The sequence below is a fragment of the Chenopodium album genome, chromosome 2 (assembly GCF_948465745.1).
Source record: "Chenopodium album chromosome 2, dcCheAlbu1.1, whole genome shotgun sequence".
Classification (NCBI taxonomy): domain Eukaryota; kingdom Viridiplantae; phylum Streptophyta; class Magnoliopsida; order Caryophyllales; family Amaranthaceae; genus Chenopodium; species Chenopodium album.
The window spans coordinates 12,843,883-12,859,030 of NC_137835.1; the positions used below are offsets into that span (position 1 = coordinate 12,843,883).

The window sequence follows — 15,148 nt, forward strand, 5'->3', positions numbered from 1 at the left end:
CTATCATTTCCTCAATTTGACAATGAGCCTTTTTGTGAATATTTCAATAGACTTGAGGGATTTTTGGACTATAATTGTTGTAGTCTTTTGGAGGCTTGTGAGATTTGTTATTTTGGTTTGAATGAGCAAACTAAAATGAAGTTGAATGCATACATAATGGTGAATTTAGAGCATTGTCAATTGATGATGCTTGGGATTTTTATGTTTGGTTTGCTAGGGATGTTTATGATAGGGGTAATCATGATTCTTATATTTATTTGCAATGTGTTGATTATTCTAATATTAGCATGAATTCCCAAGATTTGTCACATGAGCCCTTAAGTGAACCTAGAACATATGATTTCAACTTTATTTCTCCTTTTGTTCATGATGATGAAGTACATGCTCAAGTTGATGCTAATGGTGTGTTTCAATATTCTTCATTATTTACCATGCCTTCTTATGATGTGCTTCGTTCCCTTGATGATGAATCTCATGTCCTTGATTGTGCCCCCACTCCCCAATGTGATGTATATGCTCATGATCTTAATGTTGATTCTTCCAATATTGGTTGTACTTCTTCTTCTCTTGTTGAGCCTCAACCTTATACATCTTTTGAATCTCTTGTTGATACATTTGAGTCTCAAATTAGGCACATTGAGCTTGATGATGATCTTGGGACTAGTAAGGAGATGATTCTTCAATCTATGAGAGGTCAATTAGAGATAATGAAAAAGAATGAGGAGCGTCTTGAGGAGGGAAAGAGAAGAAAAGATGAGTTAGAAAGCCAATTGTCATCCTTGATGCTTGTTTGTGAAAAATCTCAATTTGATGTGTGTGTTGAGGAGGATGATGATGATCATTTTGAACAACCAAGAGTGTGTGAGGATCCTATTGTTGAGCATAGGAGTGAAGGAAAGGGAGTTGAGAGTGATGATGATTATGATGATTTTGTGAATCTAAACTCCTCTTCCTTGGTTGATTATGATGAGTCTCAAGTGTATGAATGTGACTCTTCTATCCATGAGTGTTTGGACTTGTTTGAGGTTATTTCCAATGTGTTTATTGAGAGTCAAATGAAAACACATAGCCTTCTAAGTGAGTTCATTTATGATGCTTCATGGGAGAGAGATGATTTTGAGTTATATTTGCATCCATTCATGCACGGTTTTGAGGACTTAGGTTTTGAGTTTGTGGAAGGAAAGGTTGTTTATTGTGGTGCAAAGAAGGATAAGGTTGATTCCTTTAGAGTTTTTGAGCTTGAGGGAGATGTCGATTGTGAGAGAACTTCATTTGAGGACTCTATGATTGATTTTCATGCCCTCATTGGCGATGTGAGACCTTGTGTTGAGGGAGTCGCGAACCCTTTGCCTATTTCTCATACCTCTTTTTCTCAAAGGTTTGACCACATCCCCTATTGCCCTATTTTTCTCCCTTCCTTTGTTGATAAGCCTATTGGGGACTCCCTTGTCTATGTTGATCTTAATTTCCCTCATTCGTCTATTGTTGAGGAAAAGGGTGATGTTGCCACCCAAAAATATTTTAGTGAGGAGGATTTGCCTTTTTTTTTTTTTTTTTTTTTTCCATTCTTTTATTCCCCCTTCTTTTTCTTCTTCTTCTTATTTTCTTGTTTTTCCTTTTGATCCTTCTTCTTCTTTCTTTTGGCACCTCCCTTCTCACTTGCGTGCAATGATCTTGTTGCACGTTTTTCTTCCATCATTTGCCTACCTTCTATCATATGAAATGTGTAGTAGTGCATTTGACAAGCTCTTGCGATCATTGCAATATTATTTTCTAGAGCGGTCATGCTTGGACCTTAAGCAAGCCTTTCTCGGGAAGTAACCCGTGTTTTATTGCTTTCATTTTATTTTCTTTTTAGAATAGATTTAATCTCATGGAAATGTTTGTGTGCCTTTTGCTAGGTACATGACTTGATATACTTTGGTGCTTCAATATGGATCAAGAATCAAGGAAGGTTGACTCCTATTTTTGCTAGCATAAGGAAGGCAAATTCAATACTAGAGGTTGTTAGCCTTAAAAGGGTAAAATAGGGTCATTTGCGGGTATTTACACCCACCTAATATCCGGTAATATCCTTCCTTGCTCTTTCTCTAGTGGATGATGACTTGTTCGACATATGTTGGTTTGTTTGGATTGATCTCCTTGTTTTCCCCTCCCTTGGATGGTTTGATTTATGTTTGAGTGTAATGTCTCATTCAAGCTTGGGGGAGGGTATTCTATCATGTTTGGTGGGATGTTGATCTTTATATGCTATGCACCTTTGTATATGCTTTTCCATGTTCTTATATTTTGAAAAACTCCAAAAAGATTTTTGTTTCTATCAAGGCAAATTTGCAATGTGTTTTGTTTTGTTCTTGCTTTGGACATAATAACATTTGGACTTGTATAATTGAATGCTTTTCTTCCTAAATGGTAGTGGTGTGCACGGTTTGAGATTACGTTTGGTTGATTCTAGGATAAAGCATGCTAAGGTAGTTGTCTAGAACTAGGGGGATCATGAAGCCGGATTCTACTTGTTTGTGGCATGTTTGGTAGTTGCTCCCTATCTTCGATTTGACAACCTTAGTGAGTTTTTGCTACAACCATGTGAGATTTATATTTGTTCAAGCTTTCATCATATTCTTGCATGAGCGGCATGGGGTCCTTGACTTTGCAAGCCTAATCTATAAAGCTTGATGTATGATTCTTAAACCCGAGACCGAGCTATCTAGGGAGGACAAAGACACCTTTTTCGGGATGGTATTTTTCATTTTTAGGTTAGTTTGATTCATATTTGTTTTTGGGTTTCCATTTGCCTTCTTGAAACCATTTGAGCCTTATACCTTCTTTTCAAGCCACATCTTTAGTTCTTTGGCCTTTTGTTTCGTTTTCTTTCTATTCTTGGTTTTTTGTGAAGCAAATTGATCACGTATGATGGAGTTTGTGGTGGATAAGTTGGAAATTTGGTTTTTATGAGTGCTAGTTTGTGATTAAGTCTTCTTTGTGAATAATAGCAAGTGTTTGAGTAAAAGCCGTCCTTAATCATAAAAGGCATGGACTAATAAATTTCATTATAGAAAAAGCCGTCCGAATTTAGCAAAAGGCGAGGACATTGCAAGTTTAAGTAAAAAAAGAAAAAAGAAAAAAATTTTGAAAAAAGTGAAAATTCAAAAATATTTTGATGTATTATTTTCTCTTTCTAAGCATTGAGGACAATGCTTCATTTAAGCTTGGGGGAGAAGCGTTTACGCTTTTTGTATATATTTCTTGTGAGTATAGCTTCAAATAAGTTTGGGGGTGTTGCTTTTGCTTGGTAATTTCTTGATCGTGTTGTTAAGGATTGATCACCCTTTTGCTTCACTTTTTAGGAAAACCTTTAAATTTTAGCCTACCTTCACCCTTTATGCCTTATGTTACAACCTTGGGGAAAGACCTTTCGACCTAGAAAGTTGAGTCACTATTCGGGGGAGGAATCATGGGTCATTGCCTAAGGAAAGGGGATGCGAAGTCAAGATGTCGAGTAGCCCAAAAATTTGATCTTTTTCCGGTTCCTTCGCGGAATCTATGAGATGCTCACTATGGGGAGATATGAGATTAGTAGGGGGAACGCGGTAAGACCGTTTGGGATGAAAGTGGAGTGTGATAACTAGTTCCTATGCTTAGCATTTTTATGTTTCAATCAACCTTAGGTATCTTATAGCGTGCACTCCCTTACTTGTTTAGAAAGATTTGTATTCATTGTGCTTGTACATTTGCAAAAGTCCTTTCATGAACATTTGTTTTCTTTTCTTGTATTTTGTTTTCTTTTTCATGCTTTGCCTTGTTTGTATTATTATGAGAGTTATGGATAAACTCTTAGGATACCCTTACGAGAGCATCACTCGTCCTCTAGGGCGATCTAGGGGTTGAAATGGCTTGTCTTTAGTTGCTAAAATTGACCGTGATTCCTACGAAAGTGAGTTAGTGTATATTCCCATCTTCTCTAGTTTTCTTGTTTCTTTCTTTGCTTGAATAATGTCATCATTTTTCCCTTGGGTTGGATTTTGTTTTGCTCGAGGACGAGCAAAAGTTTAGCTTGGGGGAATTTGATCCGTGCCATTTATGGCACCTTTAGGCTATGTTTTCTTTATATTTCTATGCTTCTTTGTAGTCGTTTATGTCGTGTTTTTAGAGAATAATGCTCGATTCGTGTGTTTTTGTGTTAGTTTAGAGAAATGCATGCTTTTAATGGCTTTCTTATCATTTTATTCATTTCTCGGCTATTTCTCTTGCTTCTCCGTTTCTTTGTCTTGTTTTGTAGGTACGTTGCGAGCTATATGCATGGGAATTGAAAATAGCACCCACTAGGATCAATATGCACTTTTCGGAATTGAATTTGAGTTTGAAACAAAGGAAAACGAAGGATTGCAAAGTATCAAATAGGACCTTTGTGCATTGTTTTAGTCATATCTCACGTTATACAGATTGGATTAGGGTGATTCAAGTTGGGTTGCAAACTAGACTTGAAGAGCTTTCCAATGATAGGTCGCACGCCTTCATACGATTCTTAGATCGGAAGTTACAGCCTTCTGAAGTTGGCCCTGGAAAACTGCCGCGGGCGCGGGGTTGCTGCAGCTCCAAAACTGCCGTATTTGGGCAGTAAGCACCCGCGGTTGTCCCGAGGGCTCCCCGAGGGCGCGGGCCTTGGCCCCGCGGGAGCGGGCTTGGGCCGCGGGCACGGCTATCGGGGTGTCCGTTCCCCTCCGCGGGCGCGGCCGATTTCTCCGCGTGCGCGGGTTTCTGGGTCTTTTACGATTTTAAGTTTCTTTTCTCCTTTTGTTTATATAGTTTTTGGTTTCCTTTATTCTTCATTCATGTAATTCTTTAGTTTTAGAATAGTTTTCTCTCTCTTAGGTTGAGAGCTTCTCTCTCTAGATTAGGCTAGATTAGGAGTAGTTTTAGAGAGAGAAAGTGAGGAATTTCAATGGTGATTGAGAGATTGAAGATGTAAGTGTGACAATTGTGTTCAAGATCTTCTCTATTATCAATGAGCATTCTTAACTCTATCTCACCTTATTTCTTTGTTTAATTTCATGTTTGTTTGGTTTAATTTTGATGTTTGGTGCTTGATTAGTGTAATTGTTCTTGGTATTTTGTTGATTCTTGATTTCCATAGTTGTTAGTTGATAGATGATGATTCTTTAATAGTTGTTTGGCTAGGAATTGGGTGAAACTTGTATGATTGATTAATTGTGTTTAATTTGGGGATTGTGTTGATTGATTGTTGAGATTAAAGTGATTAGTGAAGGTTTGCATGTGTGTAATTCAATTTGGCCTTGAGAATTATGCTAGATTGCATTGTAATTGCTAATGACATGAACAATTGATTTAGGAATTGCAATTATCAATTGGTTTTGATTGTGATTCTCTTAGTTTGTTATTCATAGTGAACCCTAGCTTAACAATTAGGAGATAGCTTTTTGATTCCTATTGATTGCTCTTATCATTAGTCCTCACAACCTTTGATTGGCATGCTCTTCCCATGTTGTTGCAATTGACATGATTACTTGTTGATCCCCGTTCCTAGTGTTTTATTTCCTTTCTTACTTGTTTTGTTAGTTGTTAGTATTCTCTCTTACCTTCGTCTTCTACCTAGCTTAGGCGCATAATTGAAAGTGCTTGAACATTACCGTTCCTTTGGGTTCGACCCTTGACTTGCCTCTATACTTGTATTAGGGTTTGTTAAGTGTTTATAAATTTATTTTGACCGAGGGAAGATTAGATAACGACCTAGTTTTCCCCTTGTCATGATCCATGAGGAATGCATTCACAAAAGATGGAAACCATTTAGATTTAGGGGGGGAAACTGACATCTCACATCTCCTTTTTGCTGATGATGTGCTACTCTTTGGAGTAGCTGAAAAAAAGACTCTAAACTCTCTATCAAAAACCCTTGAGCAATTCTGTTCTTGCTCTGGCCAAAAAATAAATGAGGAAAAGAGTCAATTGTTTTTTTGAAAAAACACCCCCCTCCAAATCATTGATGATTTTGAACAAACACTTAGTGTCAGCAAATCAAATGACCTGGGAATATATTTGGGTTTTCCATTAACTGAAAAAAAGCCAAACAGAAGACACTTGTCCTCCCTAATTGATAAGATGGGGAAAAAGCTTTCCAGTTGGAAAACAAAAACCCTTTCTAAAGCTTGGAGAATGACTTTGCTGCAATCAACCATGTTGTCTATCCCTAGATACTTCATGTCTTGTATCAAGTTGCCCATTTTCATCTTGAACAAACTTGACTCCATTTGCCTTAACTTCTTCTTTGGGGGATCCTCTGAGACAAGAAAAATACCATGGATTTCTTGGAGAAACTTGTGTACTGAAAAGAGCAAGGGTGGACTGGGTTTTCTACAAAACTTTGAAGCAAACCTTATTGGCTTAGCCAGACTATGCTGGATGGTGGAAAATAGATCAAATTGGGCTGGTAAACTGCTTTATGAGAAGTATATTATGAATAAAGAAAGACCTACTCCTTTTAATAAAGGCTCCCACATTTGGATGGCTGTAGGTGAGGAATGGGAGCTCTTCTAACATAGTTTACAATAGGAAGCAAGGACAGGGAATATGATAGATTTCTAGCATGACAGATGGATTCAGGAAGAATCTATAAGAAGCAAATTGGTGGGGCCAATTCCACACTCCGCTGTATCCCTTTCTATAAATTCCCTGCCAATTCATTCAAAACCAGATTTAGAGAATATCATAGGATTCCAAATCCTTGAAAATCTCTTTGATAGGATTGATTGCATCACACTAAATGATAATGGTGATTACAACTTCACTAGCTACCTTGACAAAAAGAGGCAAATTTGACAGCAGCAAGGCTAGAGAATGTTTACTGCCGCAACAGAATCTTTCTGTAGTTACTAGTAAACACAAATGGAATTGGAATAGCATATGGACCTGTCCTACTTTTCCAAAAATAAGAATTTTTCTTTGGCAATTAGTGTGTGATAGACTCCCAACTTCTGAAAATCTGTTTTCAAGAAAAGTAAAACCTTCAAAAAACTGTATTTTCTGCCCTTTGCAAACTGAAAACTCAGAATATCTCTTCCTTCTTTGCTCTAGAGCTACTGAATTCTGGGATCAAAATGGATGTGCCACCAGAATTTCAGAAAACAAACCTTGAATCAACCTCTCAATGGGTTCTTAGAAACCTAAAGTAAAAAAAAAATCCCACCACAACATTCCTTGGAACACCATCTTCAGCTTCTTCCTTTGGCATATTTGGAAAAGAAGAAATGCTTGGCTATTCTCAAAACAAAATATCCCCTCACAAAAATCATCAACCCATTGCCTTTGGTCTGCTGCAGAGTGGTTTTTCTCCCAAAACCACTCTAGCAGAACAGAGATCATTCCTCCAGCATGGGTTCCTCCTTCTCCCTCCTTCAAAAAAATCAATATAGATTCCTCTTTTATTCACCATACAAAGGAGACAGGCTGTGCAGGTGTTTGCAGATATGATTGTGGAAATTGGATTGAAGGCTTCCAGTGGAGAGGTTTTTCTACATCCCCAAAAGAGGCAGAGATTGAAGCTCTATCTATTGCTTTAACCTGGATCCAGAATCAAGATTGGAACTAATGCCAGATTGAAACTGATTGTAAAACTATGGTCCAAGACATGAATGGAACTAATACAAATTATCTAACTCCCAAACAAATTGTTTGCAGGAAGCAGCTCCAGCAACTAACTGAAGTGCAACTATTCTATGGAGAAAGGGGGAAGAATCGAGTTGCAGACATCATGGCCAAAGAAGAAAGGAAGACTCTTAGTGTTTTGAATCAAGTGTGCTGGTTGCAATATGCACCAGGTTTCTGTAATACCTTATTAGCTTTTGACTCTGCTAATTTAACTATGGCTACTAACAATCATGATGTAACTTTTGGGCATTCCTGGGAGATGCCACCAAACACTAGTACTGTTTAATTAATTACCTGTAGACACCCATTTGTGTCTCCCCAAAACCAAATCCGGTGATGAGTGCCTTTCACGTCGAATCATAATCGAATGAAACGAAAGTGTGGAAAGGTCTAGTGTTGCGGAAAGTTTTATTTCATTTTTTTTCTTTTCTCCCTGTTTTTGAAAACTTTATTTTAAAGAAAACAGCCAATCCAGTTTGGTTGGTCCATGATATGGGTCCAATAGTGGTGTAGTTGGATGGGGTGGCCTTTCCAACGATATATTATAACCCCGATTCCGATGAATATTGAGGAATTTATGGCCAATTTACTAAACTGGGCCTGGTTTGAGCTTTAAGTACGGCCCAATGATCTAGGGGAGGGCCTAATATGATTTATCATTCCTAATGTAATTAGGAATGGTTTTTGTCTTCTAGAACATTCTAGAAGGTTTTATCATTCTTAATTCAGTTAGGACTCTTTAGAGTTTTAATTACATCAAATAGCATTTTCGACTGAAATTATATTATTTTATCTTCCAGTATGGAAATTTATCAGATTTTCGAAAACGCGTTGAAAGCCGGTTTGGCGTCCAACCCCAGGCCTTGGCGCCTGGAATCAGGATTGGCGCCAGACGCCAGCATTGGCGCCTGGCGCTAGCCACTGGTCCTGGCGCCAATGAGCCAGGGCTGGCGCCAAGGTGTTTTTGTGGTCTTCAGACTCTGTTTTGATAAATTATCTTTTTTGGATGATTTTCTCTATAAATATCGTATCAAAAACTCCGTTTTGATGGACGGATTGTCAATATTCATTCACCATTCATTCATCTACAATTATCATTCATCAATTTTCAATAACATTTATGCATTCTTTCTTCTTTGCTTTTTAATACAAAATTCCGCATTCACAAGATCTTGAAACACCTAGCCATATTCGAAGTTGCCTTCACCCTAGACGTGAAAGGTTTTAATTTCTGAGGGTTTGGTCCCAAATCTCTTTTTCAATTATTTAATTTAATTGCTTTTATTATTTTTTCCTTGAAGTTACTAACGTGTGTATTTTGTAATTAGAAAGAGGTACGAGGCATCCAAGTAAGTACTTTAATTGATTTTAATTGATATTATGATGTAGATATCATGCTTAGATTGTTATTTTGATTCCTAGTATCATGTCATTGGTAATTTTAATATCAAGTATGATTAAAAGTACGATACTTCCTATTCTCTTCCTAATATTTATGATGTTAGTATCATGTTAGGATTAAAGATTTGATTTCTAATGCTTAGTGACATGCTAGGGTTTGTTATTAATCTTGTTAGAATCATGCCTAGGATCTTGCTATGTTTTAACATGATTATTTATTATGTTGCTTGATACATATATTTTTTATTGTTATTTCTTGATCACCTTTATTGAATGTTAAAGGGAATTGGTATTTGCAATCACGCTTAATAAGATAATTAATAATCTTGTTAGGTTAACTGTGATTATAATTCAAGTGATCGCCAATAATAGTTTATCTGTGCATTAAATTCAACCAACATAGATTAAACAGGTTTAGGGTTAATCCTATTGATTGCATGTTAGTCAGAAAGCGCACATGAATACGAGCAGAATAAAGTAGAGGCCTATTATTAGGGCAGGTTCAATCTCTTTTAGATTGGATTTGTACCATCATCCCCGAACCCTTATTTGGTTCATGACCTTATGGAGTTGACGATCTCTTGGATCGTTAAGGGGTGTAACCTTCATCCTATGAACGGTTTACAAGTTCCTTAAAAACTTGTTGGCGACTCTTTTGCTCTATCTTCTTCCCTTTTAGACGCCACCGTACTTTAGTGTATGATCACAGTGGGGTTCAAGCTAGTGGGATTTTAAAGGCTTGAAACTATTCCCTACATTACCCCTTTTCTTTTTTTAAAAAAAAAGAGGGAGCGTATAACCATCACAAATTAAAATTGAAATCTAATAAGTTTGCATCCATGATAGTTCTATTTTGAAGACATCCGATTTGATCTAATTTTAAAAGAAATTACAGGGAAAAACTTTTAATAATTTATTGGAATAAACACAACATACTAGCTTAAAGTTTATGTAAGATAATGGGGACACCATGTTGGGGTTGAAGGGCTATAAAAGTTGTAGGAGCATGGGTGTATGATGGTGAGATTTCAAAAGAGAAGCGTTGCAAAATCATAGACAATGCCATTTTAGCCTCAATCAGTGCAAAACTTTGACCAATACAAATCCGAGGTCCCCAACCAAAAGGGAAGTACGAATTGATTCCCTTAGTTGCCTTTGAAAATCCCTTCTGAAAATCTTTCTGGTATGAATTCTTTGACATCTTTACCCCAAACTTCGGGATCCAAATGAGCATGGAGTATTGAAAAAGAAACTGCCACCCCGGGTGGTATAACCAAATCACCTAATCTTGTCTCACAATCGTACACCTTTCTTGAAGTAGCAACTATAGACGGATACAACCTTAGCACCTCATACAATATCATTGTCACCTAATAAGAACAATCACAAACAAATTGAGTAACAAGTACGTAATCTATGTAAATACATACTTGTAAGATTTAAGACTTGAACAATTAAAGTGTGAAAATATATAATAGGCTTACTATCTTTAAACGACTATTTAAGCCATCATAGTCAGGGTGGTTCATGCCAAACGTAGCAAGAACCTCTTCACGAGCTCGTGTTCGCCATTCTTGGTGCTTTCCTAACAAAGCAATAGTCCATGCTAGCAACACTGAGGTAGTCTCTTGGCCAGCTAAGAAGAATAACTTGCACTCGTCGATCACCTCTTCGAAGCTCATTGCAAGATCAAGACGTTTCTTACTACTACTTTCACTCTCACTCTCACTCAATTGTTTAGCCTATTTAGAATTTGAATCCAAGAGTATCCCCAACAAGTCATCTTTGGCCGGTTCTCCGGCTTCCATTGTTTTCTTTCTTGTGTTGATTACCGTCTTCAATAGAGTTTTTATTTCGGCATTCATTTCATCCATCCTCTTATTGCCTTTTGTTGGCAAATATCTAGTGAACGCATATACATACATGATCAATTATTAATATCTAAGTATAATTTATAGTCTCTAATTTTGTTTAATATAAGGTTTAATTTTATCATAATATTACAAGTTTCAACCCTTGAAAGGTAAATAGAAATTGAGAATAAATAATGTAACTTACTTCCATCCTGGGATATAAGCATATTTGATAAGACGAATAATAAGTTCCTTTTGCTTTGTGAGAAGTTCAAATATCCTTTTGCCGTCCTCAAAGCTTCTACCAAACGCAGCTCGGGATATGGCGTTTGCAGTTAATTTCGTAAAGTGCGGCCAAACATCTATTTCTGAAGAACCTGTTTTAAAAACTGTCTTCTCCCAGTTGTTTAGTGTTTCAATGATACTAGTTTCAAATGCTGGGAGCATAAGCTGCACGAGTAGAGTGAAGTAAATTGGAATAAAACCTAGCTCAAATGTTATATATGTACAATAGTTTCAATATATCGCGTATAGTTTAGACTTATAATCACCCTACATATGTAATATACAAAGTATGTACTTCGTAATAAATACATGTCAGAACATGACTAGATTTAGCAAAACTAACCTCAATTTTGATGAACTAACTTTAATTGAAGTGGTAAAAAAAACATCTTTTATTTTCATATTGGTGATTACTTTTTTTAACTCGATTCCTTTTTCCTCTAAAAACCTATTTCAGTATCTTAGATAGACGCCTCAAAAACAATAAAACCTCCCCTCTTACAAATTTTCACTCGAATAAATTTTTGTTTTTATAAAAAGAAAGAGGGCATTAATTAATAATCAGAGAATGTGCAAAGTTTGTTTGGCTTCCCATAGGATAGCCCAATATTACATCCCTGGATTTTCATCCCTAGAAATATTACTAAAGTCATAGTCTAAAGCATTAATACATATACTAGGAGGAACATGTATTATACAAATCTGATTCAAAAAATTTAAAGTTCCTCTTGCATCTTTTACTCGAATAATTGAACAATAACAAAAAAAACAAAAAAATAACAAAAAAATAAGCAGTTGATATTGAGACGAAGGGAGTAATACCTTTAGCTTATCGAGATGAAATGCAGGGGTGAGAATTTTCCTGTGTTTAGCCCATTGATGGCCTTCATAATGTACAAGTCCAGGCGAAAATGTTTGAATAAGTGGATTTAATTTTGGTTTTCGAAATTCGTTCATCCTATTGAATCCATCCTTTATTTGCTCAGGCTGTGTAAAAAGTATTGTTGGCACAGGCCCCATCCAACTGAAACAATTTGAACCTGCATTTATGCATTGTTGATCAATTAGGTCTCTTGTGCATGTTCCAATTTCATTCAACTATACATATTTGGATCGTAATATATAATACAAGACATTCAATATAATTTTTCAAATACAAACAGCTCAAATACGACATACATAATGAAAATTTTATAATAGTCATTTGAAATATGACAAATATAATGTTTTGATGATTATATAGTTTATAATTGACATATTTTTTTTTCCTAGTAATTAATTATATTACTTTATTATTGGTAAAAAATGGTACTATCAACAATAATTTTATTCTCAAATTTTTAGTTTCATTTATATTATTTTTATTCTTATTTTATAGTTTCTCGAAAAATATTTATTATATGTTGGATTAAAAACTTAAAAAATTATATTTGCACTGTAGATATTAATTATAAGGATAATTGTTGCCATTTTATAAAGTGAATAATGAACCAATCATATTGTATATCATTAATTAAAATAATATAGTAGACATATTTCAAATGACCGCTGTAAATGTACATAAAATAATACCAGATTTGGTAAGAAGTCGATGGAGTAAGGGTTGAATACGATGGTAATAATCATGAGTAAAACGAATGGGTTTCACCATAGCTTCACTACGCAATTGGGAGGCTTCCTTCATGTCTCCAATCAAAAATCGGTACGAGTTTCCAACAAGACCTTGTTGTCGAAGCGATTTCTCTAAACCTTTGGGCGTAAACCAAACAAAGTTTATTAAATTTAACAGCCATCTCAATACCACAATGCACAACAAAACACAAAGTGCATTCGCATTCAAACTTTGGCTCTCGAAAATGATCATCATTTGATCTTTAGTTTTTTATTTGGTGTACTCAAACTATGAAAATAGACATGACTTATTATATACTTGTACTTGGTTACACAACCTTTTTTGGAATATCCTAAGATAATATATTGTTATGGTAGGATATTATTGTGATTTGATATGATAGAATTAATTATAGTAATTATCTCCTTGTGAAGATATGCTAGGCTGTAACTCCTAGTGCTATATGCCTATATACACTTGTATATCTGTGAACATCAAGGAGAAGAAATACATTGAACATTGTTGAATCTTTGTGACTAATTTAACATGATATTAAGAGGCTAGTTAAGATCTAAAATTAATTTTTGTATGTAAGATTTCATAATTTACGCAAACTTGTGAATTTTTTCCCCATTATGACGATGTCTGGCGGCGATGGAGGAAAATCGAAGGTAGACATAACTTACCATATGGGTTCGAGTGATGGCCTTGATAATATCATCACCCCGATACATCTTCTTGGTGAAAATTATGATGAGTGGACGAGGGTTGCTCGAACCTCGTTGAAGTCCAAGCGCAAATATGGTTTTGTTGATGGTAGCATCAAGAAACCTACGGACAATGAAAAATTGGAGGGAATGGGAGGCTAATCATTCAATGCTGGTCTCGTGGATCTATCACGAATACATTGGACCCTTCGGTAAGAGCCACGATTGAAGAGTATGAAGACGCTCATCTCTTGTGGACAACCTTAAAAATCGCTTCTGTGTGGTTAGTGGAACTCAAATGTGTCAATTGAAGTTGTCCTTGGGTGAATGCAAGCAAGGCAAGACTGATTCTATGGCCGTGTATAGTACTTTGGTCAAATTGCCACAATTTGGGATGAATTGAACACATACATTACCGTACCTTCTTGTTCTTGTGGTGCATGTACATGTAATATTATATTGTGGCTCAAGTGGAAAAAATGAGGCAGGAAGATTTTGTGCATCACTTCTTGATTGGACTTGATGACGCTTATGGCTCAATTAGGGGTCAATTGTTGGCTTAAGATCTGTTACCATCAGTTGATAAAGCTTATCAACAAATCATTTAAGCTGAGTGCTTGTGAGGAGGTAAGTCCACCATGATCACACCGATGGCTCAGGAGAATGTAATGGCTTTCAAGCTTTACACAAGTTCAAAACCGCAATGATCGACGGATAATTCTGACAAATTTTGCACTCATTGTAATCACGTAGGACATGATGTGTCTGGTAGCTTTTAGATTAATGGTTACCCTCCTTGGTGGGGAGATCGTGGTCGTGGAGGTAAAGGTTGGGGTCGTGGTGACTCAGGTTCGAGCAAAAGAGGAAGATATGAGGGCTGAGGTGGTAAGTTGGTTCGTGCCCACAAGACTGGTGGTCAGTCAGCGTCCCAGACCATGCAAGGAGGGGGTGCTACGGCAACCGACGCGGCAGCACTTGCAGTTGTTTCTCCGGCACAAATTCAACAATTCATAGATCATTTGAGCACTGTTAAACCCATTTTACAGGGTAAAGATCAATTAGGTTGGATCGTTGGTACCGGCGCATCCAACCATAGTGTTAATGCTTCTAAAATTGGCACTGTAATTTGTCTAGGGTTTTTGTGATTGCTAATGTTCTTTTTGTTCCTTAATTGAACTACAATTTAATCTCGATCTGAAACTGAATTATGTGATGAATCAAATTGCACTATACAATCCACTAACAAAATTTGTGTTATACAGGACCTAACGACGAGGAAGGTGATTGGAGTGGGTGAACGCGTAGATGGACTTTATTATTTCAGTGGTGTTCCTGAGGTAAAGGCTTTGAAGATAGATGGTGTTCAATCGACGGATTTCTAGTATAAAGTATTGCAACATCTTCTAGTTGTGAGTAGTTCTAGTAGAACTCTTAAAAATAAATCTTGTGATGTATGCCCTACGACTTATTGGCTAAACAACATATGAGTAGTTTTCCCATTTGCAAAAATAAAGTAAGTAGTTTGTTTGAACTTATTCATGTAGACTTGTGCGAGGGGGACCTTACAAGACACCGTCGACTTGTTGTTTTCACTATTTCTTAACCATAGTTGATGATTTCTCAATAAT

The 15,148-nt window shown here is 36.3% G+C and overlaps 1 pseudogene across 1 annotated transcript; it reads right to left on the bottom strand.

The window, feature by feature from the left end:
* Positions 1-9,848: 9,848 nt before the first annotated feature.
* LOC145583226 (echinocystic acid 23-monooxygenase-like) lies at positions 9,849-13,068 on the bottom strand (annotated as a pseudogene). Its single transcript, XR_014100090.1, has 5 exons — positions 12,774-13,068; positions 12,024-12,241; positions 11,122-11,366; positions 10,548-10,965; positions 9,849-10,433 (listed from the first exon to the last, which is right to left on the bottom strand). The product of XR_014100090.1 is annotated as an echinocystic acid 23-monooxygenase-like (transcript).
* Between the last annotated feature and the right edge of the window lie 2,080 nt (positions 13,069-15,148).